The following is a 20,955-nucleotide window of genomic DNA, read 5'->3' as shown; positions in this document are numbered from 1 at the left end:
AACGCAAATTCTTGCACCAACTTAAGCATCCTTATAGCGCTGTCAGCATCTTCCCATTTGCCCTCAGTTTTAAAAGATGTACTTGGAGTAGCAAATGCAAAATCTAAAGCTTTAGCAACACCTTGCTCACCAGTACTTACCTTTATCTTCTTGGACAAAGTAAATGTTTTGCCCAACCTTACTGGTTTTTGAACATCTACAGGGACTTTTAGTGAGAAGACAGATAACTCACCAAAGTCTTGGAAGAAATCTGGGCTAGCTACAGCTTCTCTAGCCTCCTCCTCTGTGTAACTAGCCTCCATCAAATCTTGAAACTGCTTTCTCTTTTCTGGTTCTCCATCAAAAAGCTTCTCTAGTTCATCAACCTGCTCTTTACTTCTGTTCTTCTGAAGTTCCAACTCAGCAGCAGTAGCAGAGATATTTGGCATCACTGTTTCTCCTGCTTTCACCATCCGAGCATATTTGAATAATGCAGCTAGGAATGGATCCAATCTATTGCTGCGCTTATGCTTCCTATTATCTGGAGTAAACACCTCTGCATGAATTTTTTCATGGACCCAATGGGCCCAACTGAAAAAACCTTCCTACTCTGCAAATTCCAATGGAGCATAATTTTCTTTTGACATATAGTCAAATTTAGCCAGAAAACACACCCTCTCAAGATACCACTTTAACTGTTCCCTACGGCCATACTCCACATTTTTAAGCATGTAATACAACCTTGTCCCTTCTCTAGACCCAAAGTCCTTCTTTAAACAATCATCTGAACACTTTGGTGGAACAGCTATTGTTGTGAATGGTAACTTGAAAACTGCAGCAATCACGTGTGGGCACAACACAACCTTGTCAGATATTGCTCCTCTGGTCTTCCTCAACAACTCTACTTGTGACTTTACATAAAAATTCCCTTTCCATTCTTTCCATGGCAACATTGCATACTCATAAAGCCCCAATTGTCTGAGCCACACTTCTCATTCTTCTCTGTATCAGCTTCCATCTCAATCTTGAGATCTGTGTACGGGTCCATCAAACTCTGCAGCATTTTGTTTGCCGACAAAGGTGGCGGTTCTTCCTCTGAGAACTCTTCTTCTTCCTCATCACTTACATCCACCCTCAGGTTAAGTCCCTTTCTCCTCAGCCTTGTTGCGACAGGCTCTCCCGACTCAGTTTCAGCCTCGGGTCTCATGGTTGCTGCAGGCTTTACTTTAGGGGCCATAGTGCTTGATGAAGGAGTAGATGAAGAAGGTGATTGCAAGAAGTAATCAATAGATAAGTACCTGCACGGCAAAGAGACGAACATTTCATACAAATTGTGCTGTATGCATCCACTGAGTGACCTCTTTGAAAGCTCCCGCGTCCCAATAATTACAGCTAGTGGCGAATAATCTCCTCGCAAACCCACATATTGTTGAACGTTAAACCCTTTACTTCCAGGTTTAAAAATTCCAATCCAGTAAATTCCGATGGACCAAATTCCGATCAACAAACATTCGATGCACCACACTAGATGACTGCATACTGGATCATGTTTATCTGAATTGAATCTCCACCCATCAGAACCTTGCCAAGCACTCCTCCTGCCTTCCTTCATCACCAGTTCTCTGTTGAAAACCTTATCAACATTGCTTCTAATACCATGCTCACTTTATAGCAATGCTTGCTCACTCTAAAAAACTGGTAATTCAAATGCCTCACACAAAGCAACACCTACCACTTTTGGTGTCAACTAGTCAAGGTGAGGTGGTTTACCTTGAAATTTCTTTAACCTGAATCCATTAACTGGTTTGTCCACTCTGGTTCCAAACACATCAGTAACTATAAATGTGCCTTGGCCTAAATCTTCAACAATCTGATAAGGACCCTTATACCTCAAAGTCAATTTCCCTAGGAATGGACCAAGCCTAGAATTATACAGCATCACCCAATCTCCCACTTTGAATAGTTTGAATTTGACATTCATAGCTACCTAGGCTTGTCTTCTCCTCTGTATGATCTCAGTGATGTAAGAAATCACCAGCCTGTCCTCTTCTAGCTGCATAAAATACTTACATCTGTGCTTTACTGACAATGCAGGAGACATTTTCTCAGCAGATACTCTCAAGCTAGGTACCACAAATTCCATAGGTACTACAGCCTCCAACCCATAGACCAACCTGAAAGGTGTCATCCCTGTGGTGACTTTGAAAGCAGTCCTGAATGACCACAGAGCTAAATCCAACTTCAGGTCCCAATCCTTATGATCATCCTGCGCAATCTTTTTCAGAATTTTAACCAGAATTTTGTTGCTACTTTCTACCTGTCCATTGGCCTGGGGATGATATGGGCTAGACTTCTTGTGTAAGATCATATGAGTTTTAGTCAGCTCCTGTATGACCTCATTCAAAAAATGTGTCACCCTATCACTCACCAACTCAACTGGACACCCAAATCTTGTCATAATGTTATGATACAAAAACTTTGCAACACTGGCTGCTTTGTTATCCTTCAGTGCCACAACTTCCACCCACTTAGTACAATAATATAGAAACCAAAATGTACCTGTTCCCCCTAGAGCTAGTGTGCTTCACTGGTCCTACAAAATCCATACCCCACTTTTCAAAAGGTTCCAGGGGTAGAATAGGATGATCTGACATCCTGTCCCTATTGTCTGGCTGACCAAGCTTCTAACACACCGCACATCTTTTGGCATACTCATGTGCATCTTTTAACAAAGTAGGCCACCACAAACCTGCTTGCAAAATTTTCTTTCCTGTAATGTCTCCTGAAAAATGTCCACCAGCTTGTCCATAATGAGCTTCCTGTAGAACTGCTGACTGTTCAAATTTTGGAACACACCTTCTTATCACTTGATCAATACCCTTCTTGTATAATGCACCTGCAATCACAAATAATGGTCTTCTTTTCAATGAAAATTTCTTCCTTTGATCAGGTGAAAACCCTCCTAGCATAACCCCATTAGTTAGGTACACCAACATCTGACCATCCCAAGAATCTGGAACTTCTTGCTGAGCTGAGAAAAAACCTGCATCAGGTAACTGATCATCCACACCTGTTGGAGATTCCCCTGTTTCCAGTATGCTCAAATAATCTGCCACAGCATGCTCTTTCCCAGGAGTATGAATAATCACAAACTCAAATTCCTGCAAAAGCAACATCCACCTTGCTAATATCCCTGTAAGCATGGGCTTCTTAACCAAGTACAACAAAGCTTGGTGATCAACATGAAACATAACCCTGTTACTGAGTAAGTAATGCCTGAACTTATTCAATGAATATACCATGCCCAAAGCCTCTCTCTCAGTCACAGTATAATTATTTTCTGCTGGGGTGAACATCCTACTTGCATAATACAATGGTCTATACCATCCCCTAACCTTTTCCTGCATCAACAAAGCTCCAATTGCAATATCGGATGCATCAACAAAAACATGAAAAGGCAATGTCCAATCAGGAGGCTGTAGTATTGGTGCTACTGATAGCATTTTCTTTAACATCTGAAAGGCTGTCTCCTGTGGTTTATCCCATTTAAAGGCAACATCTTTCTTTGTAAGATGAGTCAAAGGTGCATATATATTATCCAAATATCTAATATACCTTGAGTGCCACTTCACCTGGCCCACAAACCGGCTGAGCTCCTTCACATTCTGAGGTGATTTGGCTTCCTGAATTGCTTCAATCTTTTTAGCATCAATGGCCATCCCATCAGTAGATACTACATGTCCCAATAAAATACCACTCTTGAATGCAAGTACACTTTTATATGGATTCAAGGCCATGTGAAACAGTCTGCATCTTTCCAAACATAACTTCAAGTGAACCAAATGCTGATCCTTCTTTCCAAATACTGAAAAGTCATCTACAAAAACCCTCATAAAATCCTGAAGATAAGGTTCGAATGTCTTATGAGCCACAAAGTTGAAGGAAGGTGGTGGACCATTCTTCAAACCAAAACTCATCACTGTATATGCAAATGCTCCCCACTCAGTGATGAAGGCTATCTTGTGTTGGTCTCTTAGAGCTACCTTGATCTGATTGTAACCTGAAAAACCATCAAGAAAGCTATACATCTCATGTCCAGCTACTGCATCCAACACAGCATCACAAAATGGCATAGGGAATGGATAAGTAATAGTTGTAGCACTTAACTTCCTGTAATGCACACACACCCTCAACTTCCCATTCTTAACAACAAGAATTGGTGACAACCATGACACTTCATTAACTGGCTTGATGAATCCAACTGCCAATAACTTATCTATTTCCTGTTTTACTTGCTTTGCAAAATTGGGGTTCATTCTGTATCTCTGTTGTATGATTGCTTTAGCATCCTCTCTGAGATTAATGTGATGTTGATGTAGTTCAGAATCAATGCCCTTTACCTGTGAATAATCCCAAGAAAATACATCTTTATACTCCTACAACAGCTGAATCAAACCTTTCAAAAATTCCCCTTCAGCATGGATGCTAATTCTGACCATCCGGGGATCTTCTTCAGTTCCCAAATTAAACTCTCTAACTTCATCCTCTTTTATCCTGTTGGAGGTACCAAACCTTTTATCATAGATTTTTTCTGCCATTACTCTTGCTTCCTTCTCCTCTTGATCAATCTGCTCTTTCTGAGGCACCTCTGAATTCCGATCCATCATCTGCAACACTTTTGATCCAGCAATATCGTGGCCTGGAACTATTTCTACTTCATCCTCACCCTCATCTTTAACCTTCTGTATTATCCCTTCTACATCAACCTCAAAGAGAGGCACAATAGTGGGATTAGCTCTCAAAAATTCCTCCTCTTCATCATCTTCCACTGCATCTGCCAAGTTTATGGTCTGAGCACATAATGGTTTAGTATTTGGAGGGATTTGTTTTCTTCCCTGCATTGATATGGTTACTGACTGCTTCCCCTTTTTCATCATGATAACATTTTCTCCCCAATCCTGCTTAACTCTAGCTTGTCTAAACCAGGGTCTTCCAAACAGCATCTTGTAGGAAGAATTTGAATCCTTCATTCTAAGTACCACAAAGTTCACAAAAAAAACCATACCTGCAATTTCAATTTCTTGCTGCTTGAGAATGCCTAAAGGCTGGAATCTCCTCTGGTCTACCATCTTCACTTGAAATGGTGCTGGAGCTAATGTTCCTCCTAACTTCAATCTTCTATAAACCTCCTCAGGAAGTATATTCACCCTTGATCCTCCATCCAGAAGGACCTCTTTGAATAGCATGCCTTGAAACATTACTGCCACAACAGGTACTACAAAATCCACATCTGCTGGATCAATGTTCTGCAGCATTACTTCAGGATATTGGTTTGCCAACACTTGGTCTTGCTGACCCTGAAGCTTCTTCAACAGTTTCTCCTTAAAGGCTGGAACTATACATAAAAACTGATCCAATGAAAATTACAAGGGAGAGTTCACAAGCACCTCAAACCAATCTTTGTCTTCTTTTGTTGGCATCAAACTTGGCTTGTCAAGCTTATGCTGCTTCTTGGATAACTCCAACTCTTCATTCTTCTCTTCTGCATACTGAACCTTCTCCTTTTGCACTTTTTTCATGAACCTTATCCCTCACATCTTTCTGCTCTCTCCAATTAATTGGTCCCTTAGCTTTTGCTCTTGTGATCGCCAATGCTTTAGATTCTTCCACCTGACCACATTGGTAACAATCACAATACCATCCTTCTTCATGTTCCTTATGCTCAGTCTGATCTACAATCACTGGCTCTGGTTCCTGCTGCTCCTGAATGTCCACCAAAATAACATTGGCCTGAGCTGGTTGATTATGATGTGGTTGCTGCTGCCCTCCCTGTTGGTCTGCCTGACCAGGCCTCACAATGGGCATCCCTCTTTCTCCCCTATGTCTAACCCATAATTCACAATTGAGACCAACCCAATGGTCTGGTGATCCACAATAGACACAAGAAATCCCTCTGTCTCCTCTTCTCTGATTATTGTTTTTCTCTCTCCAAGGAGGTCTTGGAGGTCTTGGTGGTCTATTAAATGGTTGTCTTTCTCTAAATGGAGCTACCTGATTTGCTACAGCTTCACCTCTACCTCTTGCTGTATTTGGCTTCTCCCTATTCCTGGGGTTAAACCAACACCTAGAGGTGGCATGTCCTTCTTTGTCACATATTTCACAATACAACTTAGCTTTGGGTGCCAACACTGAATAACCAATGCTCTTTAATTTACTCACCAATTCCCCTTCTTGAGTTGCTTTATCCTTTTTGGACTTCTTCTTTGTGCTTTTCTTCTTCTTGTTTGACTTTTCTTCAACATCACTTGACTCAGTGTCATCATCATCAGAATCTTCATCAGTTTCATGGGCATCAGTGGAGTCTGAATGATCATCAGAATCCTCATCCTCTTTGGATCTGCTCTTCATTTTGGGTCTGCCAAGTCTTTTCTCGACTCTGACTACTGCATCAACTAGTGCAGCAAAACCTGGACCTATATCCACACTTGCCACATCATTCTTTACATCTTTCCTCAAACCTGTCAAAAAATATCCTGCCAACATCTCATCAGTGGGCCTCTCATTGCCCTGAAGTCTCTCAACCAAAACTCTGAACTTTTGAGCAAAATCTTCAACCACCATATCCCTTTGTCTGATCACCTTGAGTTTCTTCAAAATGTTTGTAGGAGTCTTCTCCTTTCTGAATCTCTGTAAAAAGGTTACTTTCAAAGCATTATAGGTAGCAAAATGGGCTATACCATATTGGCTAAACCAACTCATAGCGTTGCCTTCGAATGTAGCTGCAAATTGCTCCATCTTTGTTTGGTCATTATGCAAGGCCTGATAACCACTAGCCTGCCACTTTGTTTCAAACTGGGCAGCATGACAGTCTGCATCTTTTTTCAACTTTCCTCTAAATTTGACTGCTTTCACTGTAGGGTTTGGATGGGCCATGGGAGGATTTCTGGGTGGTCTCCTAGGTCTTTGCCTGGTAGTCCCCCTGTAGTGGGTCAAACTGAAGCCTTCTTCTTGTCCCTACAGGTCTTCCTGTCAAGGCAAGTGCTTCAACAAATTGCCTCACGTGCCTCTCATATGCTCTCACAGAACCCTCAGTCTCTTGGTTCAATAACTCCTATTGACTGTCACCGAACTCCTCCTCTCCATCAGAGGCATCATCATAATGAAAAGGATCAATATCAAGGTTTCCTGCTCGTTCCCGTGCCCTCCTATAATAAACTCTGCCTACTCTCCTCTCTTGTTGTGACATACATGATTCTCCACAGATTCACAACAGCAGGATCGCCAAAGTGTTGGGGTTCTTCAACACACACAGAACTTAGGTGTTGACAACATGTCGCACACACTACAAATAGAGTTAAACTAAGGCAAACACATTGAACTCATCAGCATTTCAACATTCACCAAGTTCCGACACAACAGACTGTAGAACAAGCATGAATCATAGAGCAAGAGACTACACAGTTGATTCATCTTGGTCCAAAGATAACTTCCATTTCAACCAAAGTTACATACTCGCATGAACCAGCATGACCTTTAAATAGGAACTTATGATGGTTATAACTGTTACATCCGATTGACCAAAATCCGACTTATCAAAATTCCGACTGACTAAGAATTGATTGATTAAACATAAGTACAAGTATTGATGTGGTGCAGGTTCAACACTATGTCGACAAAGAAGACTTATTTATCTCTCCTCTCCAATATGAGGATGCTATCCTAGGGGCACCATGGTTCAACCGCATGGCTGCCAACATGAAGTTCCCTGAAAGGAGAATCTACTTCACCTACAAGGGAAAGAATATGTATAGAGATGCTAACGAGTCTGGTCGTACTATACCACTTGTAAATCCTCTTGCCCTTGATAAATCAATGAAGAGCTTAGTTTATGCGTACATTATTTTTTTCAAAGAGTCCCTAAAAGGTCCGAATGTTTCATCAAAGGTGAATGATAGGAATCAAGAAGAGGTAGATTTGTCTAACTTTTTAAAAGGATTCCAAGATGTGTTCATCGATGATATCCCTATGGACTTACCTCAAAAACGAGGGGATGATGACCATCAAATTGAGCTCCTATCAGGAAGATCACCGCCTAACAAACCTCCTTATCAAGTTTCACAAGCTCAACAAGAGGAGATCATGAGGCAAGTACAAGAATTGGTAGACAAAGGGATGGTGAGGCCTAGCTCCTCTCCCTTTTGTTCTCTAGTCCTTTTAGTGCAAAAGAAAGATGGTACATACTGCATATGTGTGGACTATCGTTCTCTAAAGCATATCACTATCAAAAATAGATTTCTCGTACCTCGGGTAGAATATTTGTTTGGTAAGCTACAAGGCTCTACCTACTTCAATAGGATTGACCTTAAAAGTGTCTACCATCAAATAAGGATAGTGAATGAAGATATCCTAAAGACCGCGTTTCGTACAATGTGTGGCCTTTATGAATATCTAGTCATGCCTTTTGGCTTGACTAATGTACTAGCTACATTCAATTGATTGATGGAGATAATCTTTAGACCCTACCGCAAATTCACTAGAGCGTTCTTTGATGATATCATCATCTACTCCAATTCCTTGGAGGAACACAAGAAACATCTCCAAGTGATTTTTCAAGCATTAACACTAGGTTGGTAATGGGACACTTTTATGTCCTGTGAAGTGACCATTTTCCTTGAATTATGTCAAGAGTTTCAAAATGGATTTTGAGGTGCTATTTATCTAGAAAGTTGTCTCATGAGCTGAAAAAAACTTGACATTTTGGAATATCAATTCCATCTTTAACATTGTCCTTGCACAACATTTTACAACCTAAACTGTGTGAAAAAACGGGTCCTGTTTTTGGCTTTTTTCAACTTTTTGCAACTATACCACTCTAGAATTCATGTTTGTGAGGTATATAATGCGAGAGAACTATCTTTAGTAGTCCTCAACATGTAACGATGCTTCTAGGGAGAAATAAATATTAAAGTTGTAAGTTATGACCAAATTACAAAAATTGTCAAATCCTGTTTTTTAGCCAATTTTATCTCTTCTATGATTTTTTTGGTGGATTTCTTGATACCCAAATTCATTTTTGATTTTCTATGTCGCATATTGTAACATAAAGCTAACATTCCTTGAGTTTTGGGTCACCTAATACCCTATTTTGCATAGTACACAACGATGGTTGATTTTTTCAATTATGGAAGAAAATGAAACATTCTAGTATATCAAGTATAGCTTTTTCAATATTGTTAGTTTCTTGTGACAACTACATGAATTTTGTAGGTAGTAACCATATCTAGTCATAAGGATCAAATTTGGCTAGATATTGAATAGTTTCTATGGGATTCTACAACTCATAATGTTCAACCCAGTTTTTTCATGTTTGCTGTATTTAACACTTCATCTTTGTCCCCAAGATTCCCCTTGGTAAGAGATGTATTATTCTTTTGATATGCTCCATGGCTCCTTATGAACATAAAGGACAATAGGGAACTAAGAAAACATGCATATATTATTTGTATTGAGTGTGGCTATAGAAACTTTGATGATAGGTTTGCAAAATGGTAAAAATTCAACTTTTTTGTACCTATTTATTTTGGCAAAACAAAAAATAGTGAGTGAGAAGCAATCATATGTTCTGATCACCAACCCATTGAAGTTAACTAGGGAATTTATCTCAAGTCCTACAAAAATCCCTAGTCTTATTTTTATGCAACAAAACATAAGAAATGACTGTTTTGATGAAAATTCACTGGTCCATCAACTTTGGAGGCTTGGTGTGACCAAAAGATGAGAAATTTTACAAGTTTCTTATTTTTCCATGTTTAGTAGGCCTTGAACTATAACCTCATGAAAGGATTTTACAAAATGAGTGGATCTACTATGGTTTTGGAGTTTTTTTTCAAAACCCTGAAAGGACACTTTTATGTCCTGTTAGGTTACCAACCTAGTGTTAAGGGAGAATAAGCTTTTTCTCAATCAAAAGAAAAGTAAATTTTTTCTTCAAGAGATTCAATACTTAGGTCATATTATCTCTCAAGATGGTACCCGTATGGATCCATCAAAGTTGGAGGTAATAAAAGCATGGCCTAATCCAAGGAATCTACATGAGATAAGAAGATTTATTGGTATGTGTGCATACTATAGACGCTTCATAGCAAAATTCTCTCAAATAGCAAGACCATTACATGACTTAACAAAGAAAACTATTAAGTATTCATGGATTTCTAAGGAGCAAAGTGCTTATGACAAGCTCAAAGAGAAGCTTACCTCCCAACCAGTCCTTATGCTTCCGAATATCTCACAACCATTTGAGGTCCAATGTGATGCTTGTGGTGATTGCCTTGGAGCAATCTTACTTCAAGAAGGGCACGCCATAGTATATGAGAGCCGAAGGCTCAATACGGATGAACGGGTCTTAGGCATTTATGAGAAAGAGCCGTTAGCTGTTCTACATGCCCTAAACACATGGAAGCACTATCTATTGGGGACTCCATTCATTTTACGAACAAACCATCAAAGTCTCAAGTACTTCATGATGAAAAAAAAGCTTTCCGACAAACAAATGAGATGGATAAATTTTCTTTCGCAATTTAATTTCCACATTGCTCACATTGCTGCTAAGCACAATCAAGTGGCTGATACACTTTCACGATGACAAAAAATTAATGTTGTGTCAATAGCAATTCACAATGATCTATCTTCTATGATAGATGAGTATGCTACTGACCCTGACTTTAAAGACATAATCTCAGCCCTTGCTTTGGGGAAGAAAGAGGAACCATTCACCTTGCAGGATGGTTATCTTTTCCATGGCAATAGGCTATGTGTTACCCACTCCCTTCGTGAGAAAGTCATGTATGAATCCGATGCTCCTCCCTATGCGGGACATAGAGGCATTCAACCTACTCTTTGAGGAGTAGAGACGTACTTTTATTGGCCTACCAGGAAAGTGGACATACAAGAGTATGTTTCAAAATGTGTGGTATGCCAAAAGATCAAGTGTGAGAGAGGGAAGCAACTTGGATTACTCCAGCCATTGACAATCCCTAATTCACCATGCGAGAGTATATCCATGGATTTTATCTTTTGATTACCCAAGTCTATCCATGGGAATACAGGAATATGGACAATAGTCGACAGGTTTAGCAAGCAAGCACACTTTATCCCTATCAAGAAGACTACTAAGGCACACCAAATGGCAACTCTCTTCATATCCCAAATTTTCAAACACCATGGATTGCCAACATCCATCGTGTCAAATAAAGATCCTAGAATGACCACTAATTTATGGAAAGGTCTCTTCGAAAATCTAGGTACAAGATTGAATTTCTCTTCGGCCTATTACCCACAAACGGATGGCCAAAGTGAGATAGCCAACCTTACGATCCTTGATCTACTAAAGACCTATGTTACAGAAGTAGATCAACAGTCACAATGGGAAAAGTACTTACCTCTTGTAGAGTATGTGTATAATAATACTATCCATACTTCTATGGGAAAAGCACCTTTTGAAATCATTGAGGAAAGACCTAAAAGTCCCTTGCTACTTAAAGTACATGGGAAGATCTTCGCTGCCGATGAGTATAGCCGTGACCTGCAAGCATCTTTTCAAAAGATTAAGGAGGCTATATCAATCTCCCAACTAAGGCAAAAAGCTACTGCTAACAAGCACAGAAGGGCCTTAACATTCAAAGAAAATGATTGGGTCTTACTTAAGTCTCCTAAGGCTCGATTGAGGAAAACAACGGGCAAAAATCCTACGGGCCATCAAAAGTATTATGCTAAACTAGCAAAAAGATAATATGGTCCTTTTCAAATTTTGAAGCCCATCAATGAGGTGGCTTATCAACTCAAGTTGCCTAACCATTGGCTCATACAATGCTTTTCATGTGAGCCCTACAAAGGAGAGCCTCCAAATGGACCAATTATTGAATACCCTCCCAAAATCAAAGACCAAGAAGAGGTGCTAGAACCCGAAGCTATCCTTCGGCATGAAGACAAGGTACTACGACATGGTAAGATTATCCGACGGTATCTTATTAAGTTCAAAACTTATCCTTTTCAAGATGCTAGATGGATGCAAGGAATCTAGCTTAAGGATAGTATGAACCTTGTCAACGCTTACAATGCTACATTAGAGTAAGCAAATGTACATGTTTCTTTTAAATGATCAATGTTTTTGTCTTATAAGACTAATTCTCTCTTTATTGTGCACAAACTTAAGTAGTATTCATACTAAGACTCATGTTTGGGATGACGACGTCTCTCAAACACCATGTAGAATTTGTCACTCTACTTGGGAGGATGAAATGGACTAAAGTGCAGACATGCTTGCGGCAGCTATGTCTATCAAGCACCAAATGGATTAGTCATCCATCTTGGAATGATGTCCTAGGGTAAAAGGGATCCTCTACCCACTAAGACAAATTGACTAATGACTATGGCTTTATCTTTTCTACCTCATAGTCGAGGACGACTATGATTTCAAGACAGAGGTAATGTCATAAAAATATAATATCTAACCAACCTAAATGATTTTCTCATATTAAATTGATCATTTAATGTGGGATAATAAACGGGAACAAGGGTTAGAATATAGAAATCTGCTTACAATCTATCTCAACACGGGGCCAATGGTAAAGGGGTCCAAATGAGAGATGGTCTGTCAAAAAGAAAGGTTAACTAATGGAGCTTAAAAGACCTTAGGGTTAGCTTCATTAAAAACCTCCAATGGTTAGTGTTAAAAGTCCTTTGACCTTAGGCAAACTAGGGTTGAGCTTGAGGTGGGAACCCGAACTAAGCTTGAGGTGCTTGTCGTGCTTGATGACTAAGGTGCTAGTGAGGTGCTTGTTGTGCTTGATGACTAAGGTGCTTGAGGTGCTTGTCATGCTTGATGACTAAGGTACTTGTGGTGCTTGTCATACTTAATGAGGAAAATGCTTGAGAAGCTTCCCATGCATAGGGGGTAAGGTGCTTGAGTAAAAAAGAGACCCTACAAACTTAATGAGCAAGGTGCTTGAGAAGTTTCCCATGCATGGGGGGTAAGGTGCTTGAGTCAAAAAGAGACCCTACAAAGGAGGGGAAATTCCCAAAGTTACGGGAATCTTTGACTTAACCTCCCACTCACCTAAAGGGCACCCTTTTCTCAAGGGGCAAATAGGACACATGCCAGACTCTCCCTATGCTTAGCCACATGGTGTGCTTCAATGCTATTGGTTAAGCTAAAGAGGGGTCCAATGAGCTTCTAGTTCCATCATTAGGAGAAATATGAACCTTGCATGGGCATTGTAAGGAATCTTAATTTTTAGGGATTAAGGATAATGGTGTGTAGGGTTAAGGGGACAAGGGCATTCAAGAAGCTAGTTTTGAGTAGGCTTTTCTAGCCCTTTTTTTAGACACATGTAGGATGTGGACCTAAGAGGTCACCTTCTCTCTCTAGCTTTTTGAAAGTGAAGGGAGTAAAGAGGTGTGGCCACATCATCAAAAACGTGGATCACTAAGAGCCAAAATTTGACTTTTTTAAAAAAAAATTATTTTTACTTATTTTTGACTTAAAACTCCCCCCCAACATATATCCATATCAAAAAAGTATTTTTTGACATTTTTTTAAACTTACAAGCACTAAAAGTCCAATTTTTTAAAAAAAAACTGCCCCCCAAAAAAAAAATTCTTTTTTCTCTCTTCCTCCTCCCTCCTTTCTCCCTCTCCTCTCCCTCCTTGCCCCTTCTCTCCTCCTCCTCCCCTCTCTCCCTCTCTCCCACTATCCCCTTCTCTCCTCCCATGTTCCTCCCTCTCCCTCCCTGCCCCCTTCTCTCCTCCTTCTCCACTCTCTCTCTCTCTCCCCCACTACCCCCTTGTCTTCTCCCATGTTCCTCTCTCTCCCTCCCCCCTCTCTCTTTTCCTCCTTTGCTTCCTCATGCAACAGCTACCATGGTGCTCAAGGACATCACAAATCGTATGCATACATATTTGCTTGTTCGCAACGTTTGCATCGAAGGCCGCATGTGAGGGTGAGCAGAGGTCATCCCAGGAACGTCGTACCATCGGGGAGATGAATGTTGACGATTCTTCAATATCTTGCCAATACCATCACATATTTGAATAAAACATCCCTTTATGCAAGGTAACAATATACTTCTTACTTTTGATTGTGTTCTTCTTATCATAAACTTTGAAGTCTAAGGTGTTGCCTCTACTTGTTTTGTAGTGCTTGGCACAAAGGTTGCTTTTATGCACAAATAGTGAAAGGCTGCAGGTTAGAGAGGCCAAGTGTCACCACTTTTCCTCTAAAATAGTCTTCTTTGTTATGTCTTGCAGGTAGGTGCTTCAAATCCATGCTTATTAGGGGTGGTAGTCTCATCCTAATGTATATTTTTATATTGTTTATTCCCAGCTAGATAGAAATACTTGCAAATTTGTACAATATATACTTAACAAGTGTCTTCATTATATAGCTTGCAAATGTTGAATTCATACATGTTTTTGTTACAAGGTGACCTCTTGCTATGCTAGTTGAGTGGCGTTGTTTGCAAGAACGGCTCAAGGAACTGGCATAACATGAAGCTTTTACGGTGGCACAAAGCTCTCCTCAGCGGCAATGTGGCTCCCACTACACCAAAAATCATTATGCTGACATGAAGAGATCCCTAGTAGGACAATGCAAAAACTTTTCATCAGCAGCAACACACTCTTTCCTAACACGAGGGCACTCCTACCAAAGATATTTTTATGTGATAGGTCACCCCAGGAGCATACCATGTCATGGAATGGATGTAAGAACTATGACCACACTACTCCTTGTAAAGTGTTCACAGATGTATGTTTATCAAAGTTAATGAGAAGAAATTTGGACTTTTTTGTTTGTTGATGTGTAAGAGCACTCTAGGTCTACCATATTTTAGATTGTTTGATAAGTTAAATAAAATTTGTAGTCATTTAAAGTGTAAGTTTGTTTTTGTTTGGTAAGATTGTACATGAGAAGACATAATAAAGTATAAGAGATCTTGACGGAATAAGCCTCGATTAGATTCCTACCATGCACTTGTGACACCAGACCTCTCCTTGAACCTTTTGATTTCTATCATTGTGGGAAGTCTAAGGGTGGTCTATTTTCAAAATTTTAGCAATAACTTTTTTTAAAAGGAAATTTTGGTTATTTTAAAGTTTGTACACAGTCTAGGAGTTCATTCTGATTGTTTTCCTTCAGTTTCAATTTTTGATCGAGGGCACTCCTTGGAAGCCACTTTTGAAGGTGTTAGGGTGAGATTTTGAGAAAGTTTTGTATGTAGGAAATGTAGTCCTTAACACAATAAAAAACATTGGTTCTCTGAGTATTTTCAGATTCCATGGTTTTAATGCCCGTTCGAGCCCGTAGATTAAGGAAAAAGTAAGAAATGTCTGTTTTACATCATTTTTTAAGAAATTGCCAACTTGCACGTTGATTTTTGGAAAATCCGAGTAGGATATGATTTTTTTGCATCACACGATAGTCGAAGAGCGCGACGAGATGAACAAATTTATGTGAGACAAGCCCAGACAGATTCAGAGCCAATTGAACACTAGAAGCTCTTGAAAACAGCGTAAAAGTCCAACACTTGAATTATGACCATGCATAAAAATAAATCTTGTACTGGTCATTTTAGGGCCCCAGGGACCCTCAACATGAGGGGCCACAAGGGCGCGCAAATCAACCATCCAAAATTTTTGGATGGCTGATTTGCGCGCCCTTGTGGCCCCTCATGTTGAGGGTCCCTGGGGCCCTAAAATGACCAGTACAGGCTTTTTTTTATGCATAGCCATGAGATAGAATTGGGCAAATTGATGTATTCATAGCAACCCCCCCCCCCCCCCCCCCACAATGGCAAATAGCTAAACATTGTATCATGCCATGCATTAAAAAAAGCTTGTACTTGTCATTTTAGGGGCCCAGGGACCCTCAACAAGAGGGGCCACAAGGGCGCGCAAACTGGCCATCCAAAATTTTTGAATGTCCAGTTTGCGCGCCCTTGTGGCCCCTCTTGTTGAGGGTCCCTGAGCCCCTAAAATGACAAGTACAAGCTTTTTTTAATGCATGGCCATGAGATAGAACTGTGCAGTTTAATGTGCTCATAGCAACCCCTCCCCCCCCAAATGGCAGATACCTAAACCTTGTGTCATGCTTATCAACCATTTTTTACTTCCTTGTGTCCATCCCCTGTTCTTGGAAATATCTTGGTCCCTATTTGTGCCTGGATGGGCATTCTACGCGCCGTTGTGGTCCCTCTTGTTGAGGGTCTCTGGGGATTCAAAATGACAAATAGGGGCTTTGTTTTAATGTATGGCCATGAGATAGAGTTGTAGTGTTTGATGTCCGGAGTATTCACTATGTCAAATTTTTCTATATCATGTGCGTTCACCACAATGGATTGAAAGTAGCCCTTATAGGCCTTACCTACACATGTTTTTGTAACTTTACAAGAATATAAATTCCCTTCTGTTGAACACATGTGCTATGTTACATATACTTTAGTGAACTCGCAAGGTCAAAGGCCTCACAAATTTTGTACACTCGGAACATTTAGCACTAGAAATCAACCAAACAAGGAGCCAATTTTTACTTCCTTGTGTTCACCTCGTGTTCTTGGAAATGTTTTGGTTAAGCCATTTCTTTGGTATTTAAAACCACATGTGACCCCTATTGTTATAGTATCCGACCAAAGGTTTCTTGATTAGCAGTTATATAGGTTCAAGTGATACATATCTTCTATGTTAACAATGCATGTATCTATAATTTATGTTTACACTTTCTCTATCCAAATGAGCTACATAGTAAAAATCAAATCCGCAATTCAACAATTAAGTTCACAAGGTGATAGCTATTGGTATGATCTTTAACAATACCAAATAAATAGCTACCAATAGCTAATGAATAGGGATATTTAAGAAGGTTTGATACCAAAAACTTGTCAACACTACTCAAAAAGGTGGAAACTCAAAGGCTTTATAATATATATGATGAAACAAGAATCAATATTAATTCACCCCTATATATCTACACCTCCATCTCAAGTTGTCATTTCTCTAAGTCAAGCTTGGCATAGGCATAGTATGGAAACAATAACATTTTGGAAAGCAAGAATTTAGCTTTCTCAACTTTTGAAATGTTGCTATTGATATATATTCAACATCCCCAAATGAGGACATCTTGACAAAGGTTATGATCCACTTAATAAGAATAACCATTAGTGATTAAACTAAAATCAAAATATTGTATGAATTTCTTCATGGTGGAATGATTAAGACTTGAAACTTCAAACATCTTACAGGCAAATCAGAATATCCAAAAAAATCAACAATATTTCTCAAATCTGTATGAAACTCCAGTAATCTAAATACTCTCACTCAGTGCGACACCATTTAACAAAAAGAAATATTTATATTGCATTTATAGAGGAATCCAACCTCATAAAAATAATTACAAATGGAGACAATGTTGTTGTTGTTAGGATTCTCTTACAAGTATTTGTCTTTCTCATCTAGAGATTCATATACACGAGTATTTGTGTGTCTATGACACTAGGGAAGATAGTAGTACTATAGGGATGGCTTTTCTAAGAGCTCCTAGAGAGTACCTATTGGTTCAAGATTCTACAAAAATGCTACTATTCTTATCAAAATATTTTAATTAACAGGGTAGTGAAAGGTTCCTCACGGAACAAAAATAGGGTGATTTCCATCTCTGCACATGGTTGCTTGCTCATGTCCTCTCAAAACAAGTTGACTCTGTAAGTAAACAACAGATTATGTGAGCACAAAGTTATAAAGTACAAAATGATATCATTCTAATAATCTAATGACAACTATACAAAGAATAAATTATAAGAAAAATCTTTGATGACTCTCCATAGATAACACAACTTACTTACATTGTGAGACTCAATCACATGCTACAAAACTATAGATGGCGCACCAAAGCCATCAACAAAATAGCACCACCCAATGTTATGAGGTGTGAAGCCTAAACATTGAAAGCCATAAAGAGGTTAATTCCCTCCAGCATGATAAACTTAAATATGGAGATGATCTTAAGCTTTGAATGTAAGCTACAAGGGTAGTTTTCTCACCATTCTATCTTTATGTTGGAGATGAATCCTTGCAATGCCCATGCACTATTCACACCTCCTGTTCTTGTGGTATACAAGTGCATGTGAGTTGATGCTTTTTTCACCTTCGGGAGTAGAGGTTTCCATGTAGTGCGAGTGAATGAAAGTAGGAGGAGGAGAATCTTGTTGCATTCTTGTAATAGAGGTGAGAGAAGGGAGAGGAGCTATCTTGGTGTGGAACTATGTGGTGGGCAAGGGGAAGAGATGGGGAAGAAGCTTGCTTGGTGCTACAATGGATATGGGAGAAAGCTAGTAGAGAGATAATGTTGGACTATAGGGGGTGCATGTGGTTGTTGCAACCATGGAGAGCTTGGAAAAGGATTTGTAGAGAGAGAAAATCACTTTTAGCTATAGAATAGGTTTGGAAAGACTTTGGAGGGTGGAAAATGATGTTTTGAAAATTTTTAGTGCACGTTTTTGACTTTTGGAGGTCAAAAATATTTTTTTGACCATGAAATAGGTTAGGGGACCTTTTAAGGAGGGAAAACTTGAAATTTGAAATTTTTTGAAATTTTGAAATTTTTAGTGTATTTTTAAATCCGGGCCAGAAAGTGGGGAAAAAAAGGTCAAAGTGGTCCCCCCCCCCCCCCTCCCTTTCCCCTAGCCACCTCCCTTACCTTCTCACTAGGTAAGAGGCCATTAAGAGGTGTAAGGCTACCTTGTCCCCCTACTTTTTTGAGGGTATAGAGTGTGTCCACCACCCTCTTCCTATTGGCTGGCCTCTAATTAACCTTAATCCCAAAGGGCCCCTAGAGGGTTCATATTTTTCCTAATGTCCAACAAATATCTATATATTTTCAAGGTCTCTCTCTCTCTCTAAGGGGTAAGGAGGACACTTGTCCAAAGACTACCCATGTACTTGAATGCATGTTGCATGTGATTGGCTAGGGGGAGAGGGGTCCAATGAGCTTGAAGCATGTGGAAAGGCTAGAACTCACCCCAAGCAAGCAAGGGGGGTGTTGGGGGGTTATACACCACACACACACTCATTTTGTGGATCATTATCACTTGGTGAAAGTTGAGGAACTCCACCTCCTTCTCCAAGCTTGTGAGAAATGAGAGCCTACACCAACACTCTTGGCTATGGAATGAAAATCCAACCAAGAGCCATGCTTCAATGCTTAAGCTTTTCATCTTCATTACTATGACATTATGTATACTAGCAAGAAGAGTGATGATAAGTGAGGAACTATTTCTTTCTCCTATGGAATGTTTCTTCTTCCTCTTCGCTATCCTCATTCCATGCTAGCTCTCTCCACCTTCGAAGGTGTTTGAGGCCTTGTGATTGAGGTTTGGAATAGTTAATGCTTTCTACAAAGTGTATGTTATGCTTGTGATGCATGAAGATTTCCATCTTCATTGCATCACCTAGGTCACAAGGAACACAAAGATTGTATTATACCAAGTCCCTCTTGATGGGAGAAAATATAATACAAATGCCTATTGGAGGGGAGACCGGCTCCGTATGACTGTCTAAGCTCTAAAATCTAAACTCTAAACTGTTGTCATGTTCTCTAAACTCTTTCTCTTGAAAAAGTATTGTTCATGCCAAGTTAACTAGGTACAATGTTTATGTTGCTACCATCAATTAAGTTCACCCGCTATGCTCACAAAGTAACCTCACAAAAGTGCTTCATATAATTTCTTAATTCCACTATCTCAAAGTTCATAGGCCATTTCCATTACATAAATCAATTTTTTTGTCTCTTGGTTGGCTAGTATACACCCAATGGAAAATTTGGAAGCATCTACATGTATGTGGAATATCTTGTTCCAATCTGGTGCTTTCAATGTTGTAGCTGAAGTGAGAGCTTGCTTAAGATTCATGAAGGATTCTTCACATTCATCAGTCCATTCAAAGTGTGTAATCAAGCTATACATGGGTTTTGCAATTATAGCGTACATGTAATGAACTGTCTGTAATATCCACAATGTTCAATGAAGGCTTGAACCCCTTTGACTATTGTTGGTCTAGGCAAATCAACAATAACATGAATTTTATCCATATCAGTAGCTATGCCATTTTTAGACACTATATGTCCAAGAATTTTTCCTTGTCTAGCCATGAATGTGCACTTCTCAGGATTTAAGAAAATCTTATAAAGTATATATTTTTCGGATACCTTTTTGAGGTGTTTAAAATGATCAGCCCGGATTGATGAATGTACGCATACATCATCCATATATACTTCCAAGAAATTCCTAAGATATTCTTTAAAATCATGGCTCATCAATTTTTGAAAGGTGGCAGGAGCATTAGTTAACCCAAAAGGCATGACCCGAAAGGCAAAAATACCCCATTCCTTTGCAAAATCAAGTTTATGCTGATCTTTTGGGTCAACCAAAAGTTGATTGTATCCTGAAAATCCATCTAAAAAATTGTAAGCTTCTTTACCTGCAGCTCGTTCTACAACATGCTCAGTGATTGGAAGAGGAAAGTTGTCTCTAATAATAGTTGCATTCACTTTCTTGAGGTTGACACACACTCGTAATTTTCCATTTTTCTTGGGTTCTACCACAATTGGAGACACCCAATCTATGTGTTCAATTTCATAAATGAATTTAGCCTCCCTTATCTTTTCAATCTCTTCTTTGATCTTTCTGGCGAATGTTTCATTGTATGTGTATGGCCTTTGTCTACTTGGTTTCGCATCATCTCTCATGGGTATGGTATGTTGACAGATTTCTGGATCAACACCCTTGAGATCCTTATAAGACCAAGCAAAGATATCTTGGTATTCTTTTAGTAAGCTTAACAAAAGCTCTTCTTATTATTTTGTTAGGTCATTTTCAATGTAGGCAGGCCTAGACTCTTCTCCTCGTTCAACCAAATCTTTCTTTTTTGCGT

Source organism: Adiantum capillus-veneris, chromosome 23 (assembly GCF_014529385.1).
Source record: "Adiantum capillus-veneris isolate H3 chromosome 23, ASM1452938v2, whole genome shotgun sequence".
NCBI lineage: Eukaryota > Viridiplantae > Streptophyta > Polypodiopsida > Polypodiales > Pteridaceae > Adiantum > Adiantum capillus-veneris.
The sequence above is the reverse complement of the archived record's forward strand: the minus strand, read 5'-3'. Positions refer to the sequence as shown.